This window comes from Sinocyclocheilus grahami, unplaced genomic scaffold, assembly GCF_001515645.1.
Source record: "Sinocyclocheilus grahami isolate Dianchi unplaced genomic scaffold, SAMN03320097.WGS_v1.1 scaffold202.1, whole genome shotgun sequence".
NCBI classification, from domain to species: Eukaryota; Metazoa; Chordata; class Actinopteri; order Cypriniformes; family Cyprinidae; genus Sinocyclocheilus; species Sinocyclocheilus grahami.
The window spans coordinates 280,915-288,628 of record NW_015505381.1 but is presented as its reverse complement, the minus strand read 5'-3'; the positions used below and the strand labels follow the sequence as shown (position 1 = coordinate 288,628).

Genomic DNA, 7,714 nt, shown 5'->3' with positions numbered 1-7,714 from the left:
CCACAAGTGACGCAGTAGAGACGAAAATGTGGAATAAAGTCGTTATTTTTGTTTTCTTTGCACAAAAAAGTATTCTCGTAGCTTCGTAACTTTACAGTTGAACCACTGATGTCACACGGACTACTTTGTCGATCATCTTGGTACTTTTCTGGACCTTGAACGTGGTAGTTACCTTGCTGTCTATGGGAGGGTCAGAGAGCCCTCAGATTTCATCAAAAATATCTTAAATTGTGTTCCGAAGATGTCTTACGGGCGAGAACACGAGGGTGAGTAATTAATGACAGAATTTTCATTTTTGGGTGAACTAACCCTTTAAGTGTCTACTTTTAAGATTTCAAAGAAGTTTTTGGAGAATAAAATGTCAAAATTTGGTTGAAATAATGTTACATTGTTATTCAGTGTAACACAATATTTATGTAAAAATTCAAACAACATGCTTATTCTGACATGTACATATTAAAATATATAAAAGAATAAGGGAGCATATTAAATTTGATTGTGTTTTAAATGAGTAAAAAATTCTTACTGACAAATGGGCAAAATCTAGGATAGTGGCACATTTTAAAAATGTAATTAGTATTTGAGGTGAAAGTAATTCGCTTTTTAATATGTCATAAATTGATTTTTGTTGTAAATGTGCCTGACAAGATTGTTACACTGAATGATGTTTTAGTGGGTCTCTTCTGTAAATCAGGGGGAAATGTATGATATTTATCTTTTTGCTCAGAAAACAAAATTGCAATTAAATTAAACAGAATTTTTTCAGAAAAAACAACAATTTAAAGCAGTATTACACTTATTGTTTTTATGCTTAAACCCGTTTTCGTCTTTGACCCATATACATATTCATATATTAACAATAAATATACAATTTATATATTGTCTTTTTACTTGACTAAAATCAATAAAAAATATCAATAATCATAGATTTTTAAATAAAACACTGGCTCCATCTCCCCATTTCTTGTCGTTCACAATGACTTTCAAAGTGCAGAAGGAAATTCTATTTCAGTATTTCCTTCTTTGTGTCTTCCTGATTTTCTTTTAAAAGATTAGCGAAATAATCAACAATTACAAGTCGGCAGTAGCAGCGTGCTAATTTGTTCAACCTGAAGGAGAACTCCTGGCATGAAGCAGAGGTGAGCCGCACGAGGAAATAGAGCCTGTTTTCTCTTTGCACTCTTCACACGCCTGTGGTGTTGCATGCCGTTTAATTGCCTGAAGTAAATCGCTGCATTTGAACGCAGCTTTCCCAGCTGTCCGCTTTTAAATAACGCTACATGTTGTCTGCTATGAAAGGCATGAAAGGGAGGGAAAAGGGCCAAACAAAATGGCCGCCTTCCTGCCATCTTAAACAAGTGTGCAGTTACAAGTCAAGAACGTGTGTGAAGATGAAACTGGCTTGTAGGCTACTTATTTGTAGAAAGGTGAATGATTGCACAGTAACGGTAAGTATACTGTAAATATATATTGCTAAAATCGAAACCTTTATAACCCTAACAAAATGATTGTGATAGTACCATGTTTCAGTGACAGTAATACCATGGTACTGTTAGATTTCTATATTCTGGTAAGCACTGTAAGGTAGATAAAAAAGAAAAACAATTACATTTGATTTCATTACGATTATGGTCAGAGCGTGGTACTTTCTAGAGACTTTTTATAGTCAAACCGTGATACTTTTTAAGGATCTAAATCATGACCAAAAATAGGATAAAAAAATTATTATTAATAATAATAATTATATAATGTGTATGTTTTTCCTGCTTACTGTTTTTCTTAAAACCGTAATAAATTTTTTCGGGATTCTTTGATGAACAGAAAGTTCAAAGGACCCACTTTTTTTTTTTAAATATATAAATCTTTCATAACATTTTAAATGTCTTTACTGTCACTTTTGATCAATTTAATGCATCTTTGGTGAAAAAAAAAAGATATATGTTCTTTTACAAATCAGCATATTAGAATGATTTCTGAAGGATCATGTGACACTGAAGACTGGAGTAATGATGCTGAAAATACAGCTTTGATCACAGCAATAAATTACAATTTAAAATATATTTAGATAGAAAACTGTTATTTTAAATTGTAATAATATTACACATATTTAAATGTATTTCTGAACAAATAAATGCAGCCTTGGGGAGCATAAGAGACTTTAAAAATCTCATAATTGCATATATCATGTATAAAATTGTGAAAATAATTATGGTAAAAAAAATAACCAAGGGTTCCCAAACTTCTGAAGGGGGTAATTTGAATAATTTCAGCAATTTTTTTTGTCTTGTGGACTATATGTAAACATCTTTTATGTAAAATATCTTACTCAGGACACAGTACTAAATAAAAAATAACATGCATTTTGTATGATCTCTCTTTTGTTAAAATTATTCACTTCACATTTTCACAGATTCTGCAAGAGGTTCCCAAGCTTTCACATGCCACTGTATATATATATATGATCAACAATTATATATACATGAAATAGAAATGTTTGCATTGTTATAATACACAGATGATGGCGTCCCAGCATGATGGAGCTGTGGTGGCAGACGGGGGTCACCTGGGGGGGCCAAAAGAATGGACTGCCATGGCAAAGGGGCGGGACGGCGGCACCGTGTCTTTGCATAAATTAGCATGTGAACCGAGGAACTGAAAGACACTGGTGCAGGACATTAACATTCTGAATTCCTCTTTGGCCTAATTAATGGCAGTGATTGAAATGTTTTGGCCTGGCAGTTGGCCGAGACAGCGGGGACCCGGCGGAGAGTCTCATAATTGAGATGTTGGATCAGTTAAAGGGCTGAGTAATCAAGAAGTGATGCACTGCAAAAAAAGATTTTCTTACTTAGAGTTTTTGTCTTGTTTTCCAACATAAATATCTAAACATTCTTACAACAAATCAAAATACATTTCATTTTGAAGCAAAATGACTTAAGATATTAAGTCATGTTTTCTGAAAGAATCAAAATAATGTGCATTTATGTTTAACCCTCTGTGCCTCTTCAGTCGGAACTGACAGAAAAAAATTACATCTTGAATTTTGTATAATTTTTTGCTTCATGGGAATGGGGTGACACTTGGTGACTTTTGTCGCATTAGCTATGTGAAATAAATATCTAAATATTCTTTCAATAAATCAAAATACATTTTATTTAGAAGCAAAATGATTTGAGATATTAAGTCATGTTTTCTGAAAAAAATCTAAATAATGTGCATTTATGTTTAACCCCTCTGGGCCTCTTCAGTCAGAACTGACAGAAAAAAAATTACATCTTGAATTTTGTATCATTTTTTGCTTCATGGGAATAGGATGACACTTGGTGACTTTTGTCATTGCATTAGCTGTGAACACAAAAAAAATCATGGATATGATTTAAAGGTCAAAAAAAGAAAAATGAACACTCAGTATCTTATAAATATTGCATAGTATCATAAAATTCCCTCAAAATTCTAAATAACATAAAAAAAAAGATTTCTGAACAAAAATATTATACATTGATTTTCCTGGAAAAACTTTTGACTGCAACGGTACCAAGTGTGACCCAAAAATGAAGAGGCCCAGAGGGTTAAAATATGAAAAATATCTGCCAATGGGGTCAGAAAAACAAACCTAATTCAAAGGGGAAACCAGTTTTTTTTCTGACCTCATTAGCAGATTTTTCTTTCTTAGTTTTCAGAAAACAAGTCCTACTAATATCATATAATGTTGCATCTCATGTAGATCTTGATTTAAAAATGTTTAGATATTTGGACTGGAAAACAAAACACAATTGGTTTCTACAGTGTGCATTTGAAATGTTTTATAGGCTGCACATCTGTGTGAAAAGAGCATGTGTGCCATATACAGTAAATAGTGCTAATAATTTGTGTTGACTGCAATAGAGTCTGATGTAAGCAGGTTGCTAAACTAACTTGCTATGTTAATACTCACAAATATTGGGTGAAATACATTTTTAGTCCGATTTTACTTTTCAGTATTTAATAAAAATGTATGTTTCTAATCATTATTTCCCTCTCTCTGTCTTCCAGCTCGTTGCAGTGCATTCTGGGATTGCCCTACCCAGGAAGTACAAAACAAGGTACTTTATGAAGCGCCGTACTTCAATTTTTTTGGCTTGTGCTTATGATGCATAAAATGTCATCTAGTTAGGCAGCTCACTACGTTTGCTGTGTTGGGCCTATGGCTTCGTTTGACATTTTTCTTGGATCTCAAAAGGACTATTTGTTATTCCATCACAGTATATGGTCCACGTCTCACTGAAGTCCATGGATCATTACACAAAGTAATGGCTATGTCAACATGAGGCTAAATCTTCATGTCTTGTGAGAGTTAATATATGCAAAGCTAAGCAAAGGCATTATACCTTGAACTCTCTCCTTCACCAGAGAGCAAATTCACATATGTATAACTCAGTCATATTTGCGATTCAAACAGCATTTGGTATAACATATTTGGCAATGAGATACTTGTGATAAGATGGTGACAAACTAGAACAAGTTTGTCAGCGGAAGTGGTTTAGTTTCTCTAACCTCAATCTTGCGGTTAAACGCAAAGGTATTTGTTTTTTATTTCACCTCTGCTGTCAGCATTTCCTCATGTGTTTGCATCTACTAAATGTATTTTATTTGAGCTTTCATTTAGCTGTGGAGTGCAAACAGAACAGAGTATTGTGCACAACATTTATTTTCTACAGATCTTTTTTTATATAAACAGCAAAAAAAAAGTTTTTCGTTCAGAAATTGCTATTAAATTTGTATATAATTTTTTGGTTAATGTGCACTGATGCATCACAGACCATAAGACCAGGAATGTGTATTTAGAAAGTAAATCTCAAATTAGATTTCTCTTTCAAACTTATGCAACCTAATATGCCTATTTAGCACCAAAAGGCTCTTTTATGCAAACCTGGTGCTATTTTATCTAGAAAAGCAATACGTACTGCACTACAGCATTATGAGCTAAGGAACATTTTCGGCATATTTGCATGTTAATTGTCAGTAAATGTAATTAAATGCATTGTGATCATTATGAAAGTGAGTAAATATAGTCCTACCTGCTCATTAAAAGCGAGATGACATATCACTTCCCGCATCTGAATTAGTAGAACTGTTATCTGCACCATTGTCTACTTATGCAGTGTGTTTAAACCCACGGTTGTGCAGCCGTGCAAATCCAGAGGCCTTTTGAACACGCTTATCATTTGCAGCATATTTTTGTGCCTTTCTGTGCATGTTTTTCTTCAGATATTTTATAAAAGATGCTTTAAAATGTTGTGAATTGATGAACTCTTAACATTTTTTAGCATACTTGCTCTTTAAATGTCACGTAAATGTAATTAAATGCATCGTGACCATTAGTAAAGTCAGTAAAAAATAGTCCTACCTGCTCATTGGAAGTGGGATGACACTTCACTTCCCACATCTGAATTAGTAAAATTGTCCATTTATGCAATGTGTTTTAACCCACGGTGGTGCAGTGGTGCAAATCCAGAGGCCCTTATTACACGCTTATCATTTGCAGCGACCCCTAACAATCTGCAGAACTTCAGCTCTACGCCCTGGATGCAAAAATAGCAATTCTAAACAGGAAGTGCCTGTTGACCTTGTTTGTGTATGTGTTCAGTGCAAGTTCAGCACTTATCACGATAGCTGTATTGCAAATAGATGCAGCTTGCAACATTCGGCAGTGCGGTTGCAAAAATAGCACTTTTTCTATATGATTTGTTGAATTAAAAAATATTATTGGAGTATGTCATACAAGAAAATATTGTGTCACTCTTATTTTGTATTTAATTCAGTGTTTGAAACTGTTGAGTGAACACAATTTTTTTCAGTGTAGCTAAAACTTTGTTGAAAAAAATGTTCATTGCCTTTGTTGACACTTGTTAATTAGGCCTGTGATAAAACACTGAGACTGACACTAAAAATGTAAGTAATTTCTGCACTAGAGTTGCAAAAATAATTATTGCTTCCAAATAGGTTTCCTCGAACACTACCTGCAATGTTTTATTTGCTCATAAAAACAGTTAGTCCCGCCCACAAACTCACGCCATTGGTCGAGGTCAGGATCCTCAAGTAAACGTTTTGATAGCACAACACAAAGCCTAAGAGTTCTTTTCCAAGGAAATCAACATCTCAATAGCTTACTTATAGTTGTCACATTGAGCAAAGACAGAAGAAAGTATTTTAACATTGAAAATACAGCTTTGAATGAAGATTTTTGCATGCAGCATGTGCAAGTAAGAAGCCATGTGCTTTCGAAAGCTCATAACTTGATCTGTTAACTCTTTCTTTTCGATACCTGTGAGACAAATGTGATCTGAACTGCTACAAAATGAGACCTTGAATCACATTAGTGACAAATACCTGCTCTGGCGAGTGTCAGGCAGCTGGATGTCCCAGGGTTCGGCTGTTATCCACAAGGCTCTTTTTCTTCATAATGTGATGCTGTTTCTGGTGTTATTGCTTCAGAATTGCAGGTGATTACCAAAATATTTTCCCCGATAAAGGGTCTGTGACTTTGTTCCTGGTTACCACAAAGACACACAGAGAGAAAGAGTGAGAGAGGGAGGGAGCACAAAAATAGCAGGAAGTAGAGAGGGCAGGCCAGAAAAAAAATCATCAAGTAACGTGACAAGTTCATCTGAGGATAGTGAGGGAGGGGAGGAGGAAGTGTTTTCATTTTTTTCCTCTGTCACTCCGCCCACCACCTTACTGCTTTTCTTCGTTACTCTGTTTTCTCTTTGTACAGTGTTCAGGGCAGTTTTCATTTACAACAGTTTCGACATCTCTAAGAGAATTACGATTCTTTGTTGACCGTGTTAATGAACTAACCAAAAGTAGTTAGGCAAACAAAATGTGAGGTGCTTTGGAATGGAAATGCAATGTATAATCAAAATGGCATAAATAATCTCCAAATGTGTTTTAGTTCAATCGTAGATGAAAGAAAGACATATCAAGTGTGTTTTAATAATATTTGTATTATTATAATTTTTTTTACACCTGTTTGTGAATATTAATAACAAGCAAACAAACAAACAAACAAACATATATACAAATATATATATATATATATATATATATGGATGTTTTTTATTCAAATCTAGATTTTGAATTACAGTACAGAATTTTTTTTAAATTTGCATATATGTACATATACACACACACATAGGTTTCTCAGCAAGGCTGCATTTATCTGATCCAAATTACAGTTCAATAAAATATATAAAATACATCTATTAAATAAAATATAATATATATATATATGTGACCCTGGACCTTAACCTTGTCTTAAGTTGCTGGGGTATATTTGTAGCAATAGCCAAAAATACATTGTATGGGTCAAAATTGATTTTCTTGTATGCCAAAAATCATTAGGATATTAAATAAAGATCATGTTCTATGAAGATATTTTGTAAATGTCCTACTGTAAATATATCAAAACTAAATTTTTGATTAGTAATATGCATTGCTACGAACTTCATTTGGATAACTTTAAAGATGGTTTTCTCAATATTTAGATTTTTTTGCACCCTCAGATTCCAGATTTTCAAATAGTTGCATCTCAGCCAAATATTGTCCTATCCTAACAAACCATACATCAATGGAAAGCTTATTTATTCAGAATTGAAAAAAATGGACCCTTATCACTGGTATTGGGGTCCAGGGTCACATACATATATATATATATATATATATATATATATATATA

General features: G+C 33.5%; 1 long non-coding RNA gene across 1 annotated transcript in view; it reads right to left on the bottom strand.

Annotated features, from left to right (window-relative positions):
• Positions 1–2,436: 2,436 nt before the first annotated feature.
• LOC107595404 (uncharacterized) overlaps positions 2,437–7,714 on the bottom strand; it is a 7,966-nt gene continuing 2,688 nt past the window's right edge. The window contains exons 2-3 of the long non-coding RNA XR_001610265.1: positions 6,370–6,529; positions 2,437–2,826 (exon numbers count right to left, since the gene is read on the bottom strand). This is a non-coding gene — a long non-coding RNA (uncharacterized lncRNA). The remainder of the gene's footprint in view (positions 2,827–6,369; positions 6,530–7,714) is intronic.